Genomic DNA, 17,350 nt, shown 5'->3' on the forward strand with positions numbered 1-17,350 from the left:
GTGTCACTGCTAAATACAAGGTGGGACAGATTGCTAAGCAAAAGGGTTCAGCATGTATTGCAAGAAGAATAGCTCTCTGAAGCTCAGAAGTTTGCCTCTTCCACCAACAGAAGGTGATTATAGTATGTGATTTAAAAATTAAACTACAGTTACTATAGTCATGTGATTCCCCCTCCCTTCCTTTTCCCTCCCCCCCCCCCCTCCCGGGAGTCCATAATATGTACATTTCTTGGCTTTTCAGCATATCAGTGCTTTGCATTTCTGATCCTGAGGCATAAACACTTCAGAGGTTAAAAATCAGATAAATAGCTCTGTCTAGTGGCAATTTCAATAATTGCATCAGAAATGAAGGGCGCTATTCCTAACAGAATTCAAACCCATGTGTTGAATCTCGAATTTAGAAATAGCTGGCCAGCTTTTGCATGTGCTGTATGTTTAAGTGATTTTCTTGGAGGTATATAGACTTAACCCCTACAGCCATATTCTGCCATCTTTTAGTTGTCTCATACTTTGAGAGAGGGCTGTTCTATTCAGCTCTGTCATTTATTTTGTAGCAAATCCCCCTGACATTTTGCCATTTGTTACATTTTGCATCTTACATAGAGATGGGCAAACACCAAAAACATTTGAGGTTTCGATTTTGGTTTGACTAAGCATCCAGAAGTTCAGATGCTTATCGGAACTGTAATCATCTCTCCAGCTTGTGATTCTGGCCTGGAAATTTCATAGAAGCAAGCTGCTGTTCCTCTTCCTCTCCTCCCCCTTCTTCTCGTTTTTAAGATTTCTGGCCCTTCTCCATCTGACCCCAGCCAAAAGAATATATGTGATAATTCTTGGCTGGAAACCAGACGTGACCATAATCATCTACCTCAAGTGTTGGAATCTCCAAGAAGTCTGGTTCAAATCTTTTGAGAAAATGGGTTCAGGAGACCCTTATTTCTCTGGACTAGTTTTCCCTTCCCTAGACTCTGGGGGACAGATTATGTCTGTAAAGTAAGGGGCGTAGAGAAGGCAAGAGTTTTGGTGTGGAACCATGCACTAAAGGAGCACTAGGAGGCTGGTGCACAATAACCTCACACACTGTGCTGGTCGACCCTGGGCTACTGCAGTGGGAGAGTAGGGATCTCTCTTCCCTGGTCACATCTTCCCTGCCCTGCAGGGTGATTTGTGCCCTTGAAGGGTAGGGAGGAGGAATTGCAATTCTGCATGATCCTGCCTAGCCCCTGAGCAGATTCTGGTTGTGCTTGGGCCTATAGAGCTTCCATAGCAAGCCAGCCAGTCCAGTATGTGTATTCAGAGAAATAAATGAGCATATGCATTAACTAGAGTTCCCTAGGCATCTTTAACTTGTATACTAATCCTTTGAAGGTTAGTCTGGACTGTATTCAAGGGATAAACTTTAAATAACATAATTTTTCCTTTCAATGATCATTAATTATATTTAATGACAAACTAAATTAATATTTTGCATAAACGGTGAGATGGTTCATTATAACCCAGAACACAAAATGGAAAATGTAACCTTAAAACGTACATGTAAATGCACATGTATGTGATGTCTACAAAATGCAACCTGCTGATCTGGATAGACAGGTGACAAGCTATGACTGTTCTTCTTCCTTCTCCCTTCCTCCCCATTTCTAACCCAAATTTTAAAAAACAACCTACGATGCATGTAACTAACCAAGCTGTGCCAGTTCAACAGACTTTTTGCAGAGGTGGTCAAAACTCGGAATTTCTGTTCCATGTAAAAATTCTTGTTAAATTCCCTCACCGCAGAACAGCTACACTATGGAACATATACTGTAGCCCTCACTCAGCTCTGCATGAGCAAGGACTGGAGGATTTGAACAGATAAGCAGCAATAAGTGATAACTAAACCTGCAGTTTGCAAATTGCCCTGCATGGAAACAATTCAGGACCTTCAAGCTACTTCTCCATATCTGGACTTGCACCTTCTCTGAGTTCACTGTAAATGATTTCCATTGTACATTCATCCCACCACTCCAGGAGGTTCTCTAGGGAGTCAGATTGGATCTGGTATATTGGGTTTTCAAGCTACACTTATCTTACAGCTTTAAAAATGTAAGTCTTGGATCCTGCCTCCCTTTTCTCAATCCAACCCCTTGTGCTGGGTTTTCTTAATTACATCTCCTTTTATAAGCTCTGACTCATTTCACTCTCTTTGTGTTCTCTTTTGGCATCTCACATAGTGACTGACTGCCAATTCCTTGCAATCCTCACATCGTTTTCTGCATTCAGTATGTTTCTTGGCTGCCTGTCAATTCTCAGTCTTTAACCTTTAGTGTTTCCTGTCTCTAGTCCTCCTTTAATATTACTAATCACTTTACTCCTTCTTTTGCCCCATATAGGACTTTCCCTTTATCAACAAGAAAATGAGAATATTCTCTTGTATTTGGATCAGATTGAATTCAGAAGGCGCTGTAAAGGGATTCATTTGCACATGCTTCCCAGGACTTTCACCAAAGTTTTTTATTTTTTAACTATGTCTTCATTTACAAAGTTTTAACTGGTTTACAAATAATAGCCTTGTAAATATCGGAGACAATGCAGTAACCATGACGACAATGGGCTGTTGCTTAGAGAAACATACAGTAGTAATATAATTATTGGCACCCACTATTTAGCATAGTGTCACTATGTTTACAGTGAGCATCTCTTCACTGCTCATGACCTGTTTCTAGCAATTTTATTAAATTAATGCATCCTCTGATTACATACATTTAACACACCAGGCATGCCTATCAAATGTGTATATTTTTTAAAAATGGGCAGGTGTGCTGGGTTTTTTTGTTTGTTTTTTGCTGGTGAATGTACTTTGAGTATTGAGTAATGGGTAACCAAATTTGTCTCTCCTCCCCCCCCCCCCCCCCCCCGGTACAGAATTTTTCCATAACTACTGCCTCCCATATTTTTTTTTTTTTTTGAACCATTCTTCTAGAGATGCAGCTGCCTCTTATTAGCAACACTCAAAAAGATGAAATGCTCAGATACTGCAGTGATAGGTGTGCGCTTAAAATCCTACAGTAGATTGTAGGCAGAACATCGGGAAGGCAAGGAATATATGGCTGCCTATAAAAGATTTGTTCCAACTTCTGATCATTTTATTTTCCTCTCTCCATTTGCTGGGCAGAGGGTTTCCTATAAAGAACCATATGAAATGGAGTCAGAGGTACTAGCAAAATTAATTTACCGAGGGAACAAATTCTATGTTATTTTTCTGGCTGCAACACTTTGACATTTCCTGCAAAGCTGCAAGTATTATGTGGATTAGGATTTATATATATTTGTTCTATTTTACTGACTGCCCTCCTCTCTGTTAAATGTATTTAGACACTGAGTCAGCATACCAGACAATCTAAAATATGTATTCCCTGAGCTCACTCTTATCTTGACATCCTGCTGCATTTCTGTGTTTCCATTTTGCATCAAGCAACTAATTATTTTGGAAATTTGACCTAAACTACTACTATTATTTTTTATTATTTATTAACACCAGTTATTTTTAATTTGTATTTTGCTAGCACCTAAAGGCTGCCAACTGAGGACCCACTGTGCTAGGAACTGCACTCGCACGCACACACAGATACACATAAAACTGTCCTTCCCAGAAAGAGTCTGCAGGCTTTAATTTGTCTAAATAAATTAAACAGAAAATGGGTAGGAGAGAGGATGTATTATCTCCATTTTACGGATGGGGAACTGAGGCCTAGAGAGATTAAAGTCCCACTCTTAACTGCAAGCACCAGTAAGCGCTTGCAGTTAAGAAGTCAACATTAACTGGGACTACAGACATGTTTAAACTTAACCATGTGCATAAAGGAGCCTAAGGATACATCTACACTGCAAAAAAAAAAAAAAAAAAAAAAACCGTATAGCCATGGCTGGCCCGGATCAGCTGACCCAGACTTGTGGGACTCAGGCGGGGCTAGAAATTGACGTGTAAAAGGATGGGGCTCAGGCTCTCAAATCCCATGAGAGGAGTGGGGCTCAGCCTGGGCTCCAGCCTGAGCTTGAACAGCTACACTGCAATTTTGAGTCACGCAGCCACAGTCCTGCATAGACATACCCTACATTTACACACGTAGTTTGTCTCAGAGTTGGTAGCAGAACCCAGATCTAGAGCTGGGTGAAATTTTTTTTTTGTTTGGTGTGGTTTTTTTTTTTTTTTTTTGTATGTGTGAAGAGTAAAATCTCATTAGCTAAGAAAAAACAAAACAAAAAATCCATTTCAGTGTGAAACAATGATTTTTTTCCCCCTTCAAACTTTATTTTATTTGGCCACCAAAATCTAAAGTGATTTAACTGGGAATAAAGAGATCTGGGTAGAGCTGAGCAGATAAATGTTAACCAAAAAGCCATCCTACAATATTAAGGAGGCAATTCCTCAGTTTATGTCACTAGTTATTATGTTGTAACATAACTCTAAAAATGGAAAAAAATTCTTTATCTGACTCTTTGAACAGATACAAATATCCGTACACAGGTTATTTTTCAAATATCTGTCTGATTTAGCTGTAATACTTTGGTTGTTGTGTTATACTTTTAGTTTAATGTCTATAAAAGATATTGATTAAACAGTCTAAGGATTTACATTAATCTGACTGTTGCTAGTCAAATAATTCACTGTAAATTATTGAAAATGTAGACCTATTTTCCTGATCGTGAGCCAATCCTAAATCCTGGAAATATGTTCATTTTTGCCAAACAGTTTGAGCCAGATTCAAAACTTGTTGAATTCAATAGGAATCTTTCCACTGAGTCGAATGGATTTAAGATCATGCCTATTTGAACAAATATCTACTATGGATTGTTTACAGACTGTTCCTTTTGACTATTCTCTGTTGATTAGTGTGATTAGTCACCCAAGTAACATGGTATTGTTTCTACTCCATGAATTAATTACAAAAACTTTAGTAATTATGGCCTGACCAAATATATTTTGGGTTATTTTGTTTGTTTTTAAAGATCTCTTTATTGACATACATATTGTTGCTGTCAGGCACACCTGTCTGATTCATTGACGCTGCTGCCAGAAATGCTATTTCTGGAATAGCAGTGGTTAGTCCTGGTGGTTAGTTATCCCACACTTGGTCCCTCCTATAGCTAATGCACACCATATTTTGTGTAACTCTTTCAATCGTCACAGCTGGAACACAAACCTTTCACGCAACAAACAGTCACTTGACTTTCCTGAAGCAAGGCCAAACAAATAGCTTGAGTTCATGTTGGGCAAATGGTGGGCTATTAAGCTTTAACCACAATGCAATTCTCACAGGATTTGTGGGCAATCAGTTGCACACTTGATTTCCTTTCATCTTCATGTTATATGGTAGATTCTGGGCAGAAGTGTGATTTGCTCCTTCCCCCGCCCCACACACACACAATAGGTCATGGTGTATGTTCAACAACTGTGCAAAGATGGCTGATTGGCAATTTATTAGGTCTTATCTAGACTACGTTTATTTGTCCTGGCATGACTACGCTAGGCATTAGTAAATATTTCACTTATTTGGTCATGTGACTATAAGTTATTAGTGCTTTTTATAAATAATACTTTTCTGCTTACTGTAAAAGGTTGTCATTGACAGCAGTGGGATTCCAATGAAGTTATATATTCTATCCCATATTACTGCCAAAAGTGTTCACCACAGCTCAAGGTATTACAGTGAATAGCAAGGGAATTAATTATGACCTGTCACCTGTAGTGAAGTGTTGCCAATGTCTGAAATTTAATCCTTGGACTAATGTTAGGTATGTACTCCAGAGATTCATGGAAACTACTTGTCATTTGTTTGCTTTTTAGGTTGTATTGAAGAAATTCTAATCTTTAAGTGCAACACACCTAGAAAATGTTCATGTTTTAAAGTACTCTACAAAGGATCACTTCTCTTAGAAACAATCACACTGAATGGAGCAAATGGGTGCCTGATAAGTGAAAACATCCTTGAATTTCACTGAAACAGAAACCTGAAGGGGAGTGGCAGTAGCTGCTGTATTAGATGGACTCTGTCTCCGTGAAAAAGAATTTTTCAAGAGAGGTTAAAAGCAGGCCACCAAAGCAAACCGAAAATGGTGTGATTACTGCTGTGGTACATGCAGTGAATGCTGGAAAGAACAACAAGTGTTCCTAGTTGCTGGAATTAAATTATTAGAGAAGTTAGAGGCAGGATTGCAGGATGGAGGGATATAATAGGTGAAGGCAGAAGTAGGGGAGCTCACAAAGGTGATGTTGCTATGAATGGCAGTGTTTGGAGCTGGCTGAGCTATTTGTTATGAATAATATTTATTACATATTTTTTGGTTAGCAAATCACTTGTGCACCAAACCTTATTTCTGCAAATGCATTAGTCATAAGCTTTCTCCAAACAGCTTCAATATTATTTTATTCTTTTTAAATAGTCACCTCAAAGATTCAGTATTAATTTTTGGGTTTGTGATATTGGTCTGCTAAATCACACAGTAATGTTTCTGTTGTCTGATTGGACACATGAAACTTTTTAGAATAAGGCATAACAAATGAACGTCTAGTACAGTACTAATTTTCAGAATTTGTGCCTTCAGGCTCAGTTCTGTACTTCGTACACAGAAAAATGGAATTGGGAAGTTAGTGGTAACTTTGCCTTACTAAGGAGACTGGGACTGGGTCCTTCGATTCAGTCTTGAACTAATGTTCTTTTGAAGAAAAAACATTTAGTCAATGAGTTTGCCTGGCTGTAATGGGAAACAGAATTTAGCTTTGTTTTCTTTAAACATCTGAACTTGGGGAGGGGGTGAATACAGATGTATCCAAGTTTCTGATTATGTTAATTATTGATCACATTAATATAACCACTCTGTGTGTGTGACAAGTGGAAATTTATAGTGGGATTAAATGGTATTCAAACATCTGAATCCAAGTAAACAGACCTGTAACACTGAATTTTTAGGGAGAGGTTTCCAGAAGTACTCAATGTTGGCCCAGCTCGACTCCCATAGAAAATAATGGGAGTTTTGCCTGTGATTTCAACAAGAGCACACTTGGGCCAATGCAGAGTGCTTTTGAAAATCCAATCCCTAGTCCATTCTTTTACCTAAGACAGAAAGGTAAAGATCATATTTTTCCTTCATGAAAGCAATGTCTGGATGAGGAGCTATGTCACCTTGCATATAGTGGGGCTGCATCATGCTTTACACTGTCAAATGGCATCAGATGCAGACTCAACTGGCTGCCCTTTTGATGTCTTTTATCTATTTACTGTTTGACTTGGAGTTTCAGAACATCTCATCAAGGAAATCCAGATGACAATATCATATATGTCCAGTATCCAGTCTATGCTTTGTCAAAGATAGTCTGTCATAAAAGTGTCAGAAGACAGCTGCTTACCTTACCTTGACTCAGGTCCTATTGTGACAGATATGGGAACTTCCTGCCATATCCTTGAATTAAGTGTAAGCATCTTTTGGGGTCCATTGGTTTATATTGGATTGTGTTCGCTCTCTTCATAGAGAAAGCCAAGCACAGGGTGTGTCCTTTTAGGCAGCCTGGCTTGCTGGGGATATCTCAAAGCAAGGCAGGGAACTGTGAAGCCTTAAAACCCTTGGTCAGGAGAGAGTGAGATGCTGGTCTCTACCCCCGGGAGTTGATAGATGGGAGCTGGAAACCTTTCAGTGGATACCCTTGAGGGATCACAGAGGGGGAATACAGGTGCAGTTAGCCTGAAACTGAGGCCTGGTCTACACTAACCCCCCAATTCGAACTAAGGTACGCAACTTCAGCTACGTGAATAATGTAGCTGAAGCCAACGTACCTTAGTTCAAACTTACCGCGGTCCAGACACGGCAGGCAGGCTCCCCCATCGACTTCGCGCCGAGCAGGATTACTGGAGTCGACGGGGAGCACTTCTGGGTTCGATTTATCGCGTCCAGACAAGACGCGATAAATCGAACCCAGAAGTTTGATTGCCTGCCGCCGAACCAGCACGCAAGTATAGACGAGCCCTCATGAGACATCTATATTAAACAATCTCTTTAGAATTACCTCACTGTTACCATCTTAATGCTTGGAACCTATATATAATTAGGATAATGGTTATGCTTCTTTAACAAATTGTCAAGGAAAGGGAATAGGTTTCTCTCTAACTTTCCTTGTACCCTTTATTTTTTATTAAAGTGTCTGTCTCCAGGTGAGATCAGTCTGTGGTGAAAAACCTCTATTAAATAAACACAGGCAATTTTTGGAAGCAGATGGAAAAATGCTCACAGCAATGATATTCAGATTTCAAGGGAGGCTTGGAAAAAAGGTCCAGGGATTGCATTGAGTAGCAAAGACTTTAAACAAGGTAATTGACATAAATATTTTAACAAAATAACACTTTTTACTCTCAATTACTGCTTTTCCAAAGGATGAAAATTAGCACTGCTTTCCCCATCTGTGCTTTTTTTTACATCAGGGAGACTGCCTTTTGGGTGAAAAAAGTGCACAGAAAAAATCTAGTTTTACATTCAGATTACTTATATCCTAGTCACATTTTACTCCTAGCAACAGTGGTACTTGAGTGAGTTATACATATACAGGAGTAATGATGAAATAACCTGGGGCATTTTGCAGTAGTTACACAGTGGGTCTGATTTGCCTGACACACCAAGTAATTCTACTGAATCCACCTCATTCTCTGTCCCCTCTGGTCCGTATTTTGGTCTGAGCTTGCAATGTACTGACCACCCGTATGTGGTGGTGAGTACTCTCCGCTTCCAGTGCCACCAAACACTTTGATTACGTGCTTTCTGGGTCAGGGACAAACTGTGCCTTCCTTTAAGATTGTACAATGCCTAGAACATTGTGAGTGTTACTGGAAACAAAGAATTTGAAAAATATAAATGTAAAGCATCTACATTTTTTGGGTGCTTTGTTTATTAATAATTAAAAATAGAATCACTCCTAATTTTCACTGGTGTGAAAGGAAAGTCAAGCCAGCCACTTCTTTGGGAAATAGTATTAATAGCAATCATTAAGGCTGGGCATAGTTCAAGAGAAGTTTGGGTGATTATTTGTGGCTCATCCAAACTTTGTGAACCCCTGAATTCTGCAAAGCTGAGTTGGAACTTTCTTAGGCTAGACTTTCCCACTCTGCTTCCAACAGCTATGCTTATGGTCCCAGATTGGAACTTGAAATAAAAACACCTTTCTGAAAATTTCAATAAAACTCCCAATACAGTTGGATTTGAGTTTGGTTCCAAAAACACCTGGGGAGATTTTCATTTTATCAAAACTAGTAATCTCTAGTAACTATATGAGCACTTACATTATTTCCCTGATGACACACTTAGTGTAATTAGAAATGATAGCATGTCATGAGTAATCCTCAAAACAGAATTCAATGCTGGTATAAGTAGATGCAGCTCCTGTTGGGATTTTTATGCCAGGGCTAAAGTTGGTCCTTATTTTGTGTGTATGTATAAGACACACTAGGACATTTAGGGCTAAATTTTCAAAGCTCTGTATGCTGTAAAATTGTATGTAAACTTGAAGAAAAGACCCATGTACAAATGACTTTTTTTTTTTTAAATGGTGCAAATATAACAGCATGTCAGTTGCTATTTCCCTTCTAGTAGGTAAAGCTATAATTATTGTCAAACATTTGTACTACCTGTTGCACTGCTCCAAGTTTAATAATGGTTTAGTTTTACTATATTTTTTGATCAATAACTTAGCTCCACCCAAATGTCCCCAGACAACTTATTCTAGGACTACTAATACAAGGCACTGCCTTTTGTTGAGAACTCTTTTTATAGGCTCTTAGGTTGTGTGCAGGAAATCTTATGAGGTGCATTGCACTAGGGCACAAAGTAACCCATAAACTGATTGGCTGCTGATTTGTACAATCAAATATAACCCCCTAAGTCCTTTTGTGCCCTAAATGCCCATTAACATCAGCTGGTATTACATACATGTAAACAGTGCAGGACTGGGTCCTGAAGAGGGAAATTATGTACTGCTGGACACTAGGAAGATGTGTGGGTTCCAGGAGCAAAGAGGCAGAGTCTTTCCCTCTTCCCCTCTATGGCAGAATGGTTATGGAGCCCTTCACAGAAGCTACTCCAGCCCTCCACAGACTCTTACACAGCCCTCACCTCTCCATGGGGTGAAAAAGGAAGAATCTATTCAGCAACCGATCCTCTAGCCCCACCACTGGACCCACCCATGATTGATCTACTGCACCCCATCACACCGAGTACTGCTTTCTACTATGCAGGAGTAGCATAGTACTACTGGGAACAACTTCCCTCCTCCCCCTCCCCTCCCCCCATCAAACCCCTCCACCCTTGCACAATTGAACTGCATCAGTTCTGAGGCCAGGAAGGAGGGAGCTAGATTTACCTTTCAGTAAACCACAGAGTATGCAGTGCTTAGCTACACCAACCCACTCTGAATATAGAGCCATGGTCATCTTCTATCCACGGAAAGCAAATAAATGAGGGAATCCTTGTTACTCGATAGGCACTGGCTTTCTGGGTTAGGCACTGGATGGGACTCAGAAAGTCTGATTTGAATTCCTGACTGCCATAGACTTCATGTGTGACGTTTGGGCAAGTTATATAATCTTTCTGGGCCACAATGGGCATGTGCAAAATAGGGATAATACTCGCTTACCTCACAGGAGCACTGTGAAGAAAAATTGGTTAATATAGTGAGGTCCACAGGGTCTAAAAAAAATACAAGTGATCGTGGGAGAGCAGATTGCAGAGCAACTCCGATTTGCTTATAACTGACTTCTGGGTGAAAAGGCTAGTGGGAGTACCCTGGGGTTGATACACCTGTTACCCTTGTGGGGGTGGGGTGCATTACAGCTGTAGAGCTGTCCCCGGTCTTGGGGCTGTGTGGCCCTGTGGCCTTTGTCCGATGACCCTTGTGATCAGGGCAGCACAGCCTGCAGGTCAGAGTCAATAGTGGCCTCTGCTGTCGGGGCAGTGCAGCCTAGCAGCTGGAGTCAATAATAGGGAGTTGGGCCACCGCCCCGGCATGGGCAGTGGCCAGGATAGGGGGACCCAGGCCCACTCTCTCCACCAGGTCCCAACCCAGGGCCCGGTCAGTGTCAGGGTTGCCCACCATTTGCTTGGCGGGGATCCTACTAAAACACACCGAGCCTGCCTCTGGTTTTACAACTACTTCCCTGCCAAGTTTCCCTGGGTCACTACCTACCTGACTCTCAGCAGTTCACCATCTCCAGTCTCTCCCCTCTCTGTGGTGTCTCGAACCTGTGTGCAGGGGTCTGTCTCTGGCTGTCTGGCCTCCGTGTCCTGGAATGCAGGTGGTCCTCCCACAAGAGTCAGCAGCATGCCTCCTTCTTCACCATGGTTAGCTCAGACTGAGCCACTCTGCTGCCTTTTATATTCTATCTCCAGTTGGAGCATGTCCAACGGAGCCGAGAGGATATGGCCTCCTCAGTCAAGAGAGAAGGGTTAACCCCTGTTGCACCAGTGCAGGTTTGATACACCCCGTCACAGTGAGACAAAAGCCAAGTTGTGGAATAAAGGATAAAGTGGTAGAGGCTCACAGATAAATATGTGCAAGCAACAGCTTTGCAAGACCTATTATTGTGGTGGAGGTTCAGACAGCACTAAAGATGATGAAATGGGGGAAGGCGGTGGGACTGCATGGTGTACCAACTGAGGCATTTAAAGTGTTAGGCCATGAGGGAATGGTGGTGGTGGTGGTGATGATCATTTTTCAACTTAATTCTCTCTACTGGAAAATTGCCCAGTAAGTGCAGAAGAGCACATTGGTCCCTACCTTCAACACTAAAGGAGATGTGCAAAAATGTAGTGATTATTGACCCATCCTGTTAATAAGTCACACAATGAAATAGATGGAAAGAATTGTCAAGAAAAGATTTCGCAAGAACATAAAGCATCAAATAAGTGACCTTCCCGGCATAAACCCAAATTGGTTGTCAACAACTTAAATAGCTCAGTTCAGAGTTGAGCCATGATGGGCATGTGGCTGTTAGGAGCTGCATGAAGAGCACTTGGAATAAATGGAGGGAGTTGATTGGAATTCTTGTTAATCAGCTAAGCAGGTCACTACTACAACACAAACCTTCTAGCAAGGCAGTAGCATGGGGAGCTAGTATTTACCTTTAAGCTCCCCCATTACAGATTTGCCCCCCTCTTCCCATATCTATCACCGGGGATAATAATGACCCTCAAAATACTAGGAGGCAAATGTAAATGTACAAACAGAACAAGATTTATTGAACAAAGGACCCCACAACCAATAACAGTGAATAAACAGTAAAGCGCTCGGCTGTTAACAGACATATAGGCCTGAAGCCAAGGACCCCAAACAATACAGGTGGTGGGGAGGTATACAATAAATCAAGAAAACTAATAATCACCATGTCACTGACTATCCAGGAACAGGACAGGATCATGCAAGGACTTAGGAACATGACACAGGAACTAGGAACACATAGGAACAGCACAGGAAATCGGAAATGATCAGGAACAACAGATAAGTAGGTCTTCCGGGCTTGTCTTGACTTCACGTCTCAGCTTGGATCATATACTAGGGTACTGGACTGCCACTGAGGCAGACAGCACCGAGTGCTGTGCTCTCAGTCCTTCTATAACTTCCAGGCTCTAGGCAGATTACACTTGTTACATGATCAGCTCCCGCCTTAGCTTAAAAAAGGGCGCCAACTTAACAAACAAGGTGGGGTACCAACATGGAGGCCAAACAGCAACCCTGGTAAAATAAAATGGCAATTTAGGAATTGGCCCTACAGTCTCAGCAATAAGAATATGCCAAGTAAACTCAAGAGGAAAGTGGGTAAGATCATGATTAGGTCAGCCATGGTCTACAGGTGTTAATGCTGCCAAATGAGGAAAAGAGAATAGCTACTTCACACTGAAATGAGAATGTCCAGGTGGATGCTGATTAAGACAAAAGCTTACAAACTACACATTGAAATGGTAATAGCAATGATGAAGTAGCACCCATCATGGAAAAGCTGAGGGAGGATCAGCTGAGATGGCTGGGTCATGTGAGATGTGCGATATGTTGGCCAGAGAGTACAATAACTAGTAGGCATGGGACAAAGACCATGAGGAAGATCTAGGGAAAAGGTGGTGGTTTTAGAGCAGGGGTGGGCAAAATTTTTGGCTTACGGGCCGCATCTGGGTATAAAAATTGTATGGTGGGTCATGAATGCTCAAGAAATTGGGGGTTGGGGTGCAGGGGAGGGAGGAAAGCCTCTGGCTGAGGGTCCAGGCTCTGGGGTGGGGCCAGAAATGGCAAATTCAGGGTGTGGGAGGGGGCTCCGGGCAGGTGTTGGGGGGGTCCAGGGGGCGGTGAGGGCTCTGGGGTAGGGCTGGGGATGAGGGGTTTGTGGTGCAGGAGGGTGCTCTGGGCTGGGACAAAAGATTTTGGAGGGTGGATCAGGGCTAGGGCAGGGGTTGGGGTGTGTATGTGGGGCGAGGGCTCAGAAGTGCAGGTTCCAGGTAGCACTTATCTCAAGCAGCTCCCAGAAGCAGTGGCATGTCTCTCCTCCAGTTCCTGTGCAGAGGCGAGGCTAGGCAGCTTTGTGCACTGCCCCATCTGCAGGTGCCACCCCCACAGTTCCCAGAAGCAGCGACATGGCCCCCTAGGGCTCCTACACGGAGGCGCAGCGCCAGCCATATGGTTCTGCACTCTTCACTGTCCGCAGGCGCTGCCCCTGCAGCTCCAATTGGCCTGGAACCTCGGGCAATGGGAGCTGTGGGGGGCGGCGCTTGTGGTGGGGGCAGCGTGCAGCGAGCCCCCTGGCTGCCCGTACACATTGGAGCTGGAGTGGGGACATGCCATTGCTTCCAGGAGCTGAGCAGCAAGCTCCCGACCCAGCTCCCAAGCTGGAGCGCCAGAGTCGGGCAAGCTCCTGACCCCACTCCCCGGTGGGAGCTCGAGGGCTGAATTAAAAGGCCTGATGGGCTGGGTGCAGCCCGCGGGCCGTAGTTTGCCCACCCCTGTTTTAGAGGCTGATGGGGGACGACAGAAGGTTGATGTCAGCTTGGAAGATGCACTTGAAAAGAACGTTTGGATATGAAGAACAAGTGCCGCAACCCCAATTGATGAGACAAGGAGAAGAAGATTGAGGCCCACAGATAGTGTGATGAATGATGTGTGCCATATATGTACCTAGAGAGAAAGAGATGCTGCTAGAATGTAGGCCCAGATCCTTACAGATATGCAGGCTTCTAACATCCATTGAAATGCCTTTTAAGGAATGGGCCATAGCTCTGGAATGCTGTTAAGATACTCCTGCCTCTGGATAAGCCACAGTGGAAGTCAAGTCCAAGAAGCCTGATAGAGACCTTTCTCTCAAACCCTGGAAATCAGACTCTGACATTTATTTATTAAAATGATTAAGCAACTTGTTCATTTTCAGTGAATGTATTTTTAGCTTGAGGAAAACAGATTCTGGAACTGTCTGTTCTTCAGTCACGTTTATAAATGCCTGACACATTATTCTAGTCATGTTTTGTCCCTCCTACATTATTTCCTCATAAGAACACAGTATTTTCCAAAGAACTGCCACTAAGACATGATACTTGTGCTTGTCATCTGAACCTTCAGATGTCCTGATATCTATTAATAAAATGCTTCCTAAACCTATAGGAAATCTTATCAACTCTCTCTACACCATACATTTTAGTTTCCTGTTTTTTTTAACATGGGTTCCTTTATTGCTTTCACTGTTCAGTGTATTTAGGTTTTTATTTAATTTTCATCCTCTGAATTAAAAAAAGAATGGACAGAATGTGCAATATGCATAAGTAAAATGACAGTACACAGTCCAGTAGAGGAAATGCAGCATTAAACGAGAGATTTAGGGCCTTTTTATTTATTCAAAAGACAGCAGTTGTTTGTTTAACTACCTCAGCTGCTTCTATTTAGCATTCAGAAGAGCTTTTCATATTGTATTTTTAAAATACAGCATTAAAATCATGCTGAGTTTTTCTTTTGCTCGGAGAAGGTCTTTTATATATGTGCAGTGGCTGCCACCCAGTTGCTATCTTATTCTTTAGCCATGAGAAAAGTCCTGTATCTTTTGGAATACAAAGCCTTACCATCTTGGCATCATCTTCAGCCTCCAGGTGGAAGGACTTGTATACTTTTAGAGAGGGCAACTCATTTCTTTTAGCCCATTACGTGCCTAATATCCTTTCTTTAAATAAACAAAATATCCATTTTCTTTCGGGGGAAAGAGAACAACAGCATCCGTCTCAATAAAGAGGCTATATTTATGTGGATTCAGTTATGAATATTAAATTGCAAATCTCCACATATATGCATAGTTGTGGTAAATATTTTTTAACAAGTTTCAGCTGTTTATATCCAGTAGGTTTGAAAGTACGAAAGGCATGCAGAATACTCCTCTTGCAGTTCTGACACTGCTGGGTCAGGAGACATACTTTGCTTTATGACACGGTATTTTCCCTGGCAACTTTTGTTGTTTAAGATTTGCATTTGGATCCATTCATTAAATGTACCAGGAGTTATGCAAACATATCAAGGGAACAGATGATATCAGGAGACAATGTATAAAACGTACCACACATCAGAGCTGACATTTAGTTTAGTGCACTTACTGCTAGCTCAGTAAAGAGGCCAGGGGCTGAAAGGGCACAAAGTCTGAAGTCTTCTCTTATCTCAGTAGGCCCTTATGGAAGAAACTTATAAAATCTAACAGAAAATGATAACCTTTCTATAGGTGCTCAACCCTATAGAGTGTAATAAATTTATATTACTGTTATAGTATTTTATATGAGGGCTAAAGATCTTCTAGAAAGGCTACCATTCCCTCCAAAATTTTATAGGACTTGTGAATCAGGGATTTTTCCTTCCAGCTCAGTATAGAGGCAGACTGGTGAACCAGTGTTGGAGAGCATGCAATATCACTTCCCATACTATGTCCATTCTTTGGCGAGGTGCAGTACAAGATTTGATGCCAGGGTGCAGATTCTCACCTGGCATAAATTGTCATCGCTCCAAGGGAAACCTGTGCACACGATTGAGAGGAGAGAATGGACAGGGCAGGGGCAGGGAGTTGTGGATGCACATGGTAGTGCGGGGAGAAGGGTGGGGCAGCAGCAGCTCTCTGGAGAACTGAAAAAATTAATATAGCCAAACTATTTAATTGACAGGAGTCTATATAGTAAAGATCATCAGCTTCTCTCCAACATCTCAGAAATGTATCCCTGCTTCTCCATCGCTGTGGCTAAGAAACACTGATCGATAGCATCCCTGAGAACAAAAAGTGGCATCGAAAGAATAGATGCTGCATGTTTACCAGGTTGCTTATCTCATTTTGGCTTTCATTCAGCATGCCAAGGACCACCAGAAGCTTCTAATTACATTGAACTGAAATCATGGTGGATATATTACCACATGGATAAAGTTCTGTTTGCAGGATTACAGTCTAAGTTTACAGTTTTTCAAAATGGGTGAATCATATGTTTTATTGTATTTTTTTGGCCAGAAAAAAAGGGAGTTAGGATGCAATTCACTTGATGCAAACAGGCGAGTGGAATATTTGGACCAAATGAGTAGAGAGTAAAAGAGAGGTTCGTCTTCAGACTGATCTATTTAAATGGATGATGTCATGTACTTTAGGACCAAAATAAGATTTATTTATTTATTCCAAGTGGAGGGGATACAAGACAGCTGCAAACAATTACCCTGACCCTACAAAGACTTATGTATGTGATTCATTTACTCCTTATGTGTAGTCCTATTATCTTCAATGGGACTATATTACAGGGCATGAAGTTAATCACATGTATAAGTCATTGCAGGATTGGAGCCTAAGACTTGAACAGAAATATTTCCATCATCATTATTATTATTTCATTTTCTGTATTAAATATATGAAAACGGCTTATATGAAATGTTTAAACATTTTCCTGTAGTATTTGAACTTCAGATGCACATACATAGAGTTGGGGAAGGAGAACCAGGAAATTTAACTGATCTGGCTAGTTTCACTTTCCAAGAAGAGTTCAGTGCAAAATGTAAACAGCATAAGTGGCGCAAAATATATCAGGATTTTTAAATCCTTGCAAGTGAAATAATATGAGATGGTGGTGTTACTAACACAGGTGAGGAATTTTTTTTTAAAGATGCGACTCTCATTTTGAGACCATAACCTTGAATTAAATCAGCCGAATATTTAAGAACCAGAGTAGGATTACACAACCAGAGGAAAAGGACAGATTACTAGTTATATTGTAAATCAATCCGCCATTCAGGGTGGGATTCTGCCTTGAGAGTTGAACAGGGCCACCTAGAGGATTCAGGGAGCCTGGGGCA

Source organism: Malaclemys terrapin, chromosome 9, assembly GCF_027887155.1.
Source record: "Malaclemys terrapin pileata isolate rMalTer1 chromosome 9, rMalTer1.hap1, whole genome shotgun sequence".
Lineage (NCBI taxonomy): Eukaryota > Metazoa > Chordata > Testudines > Emydidae > Malaclemys > Malaclemys terrapin.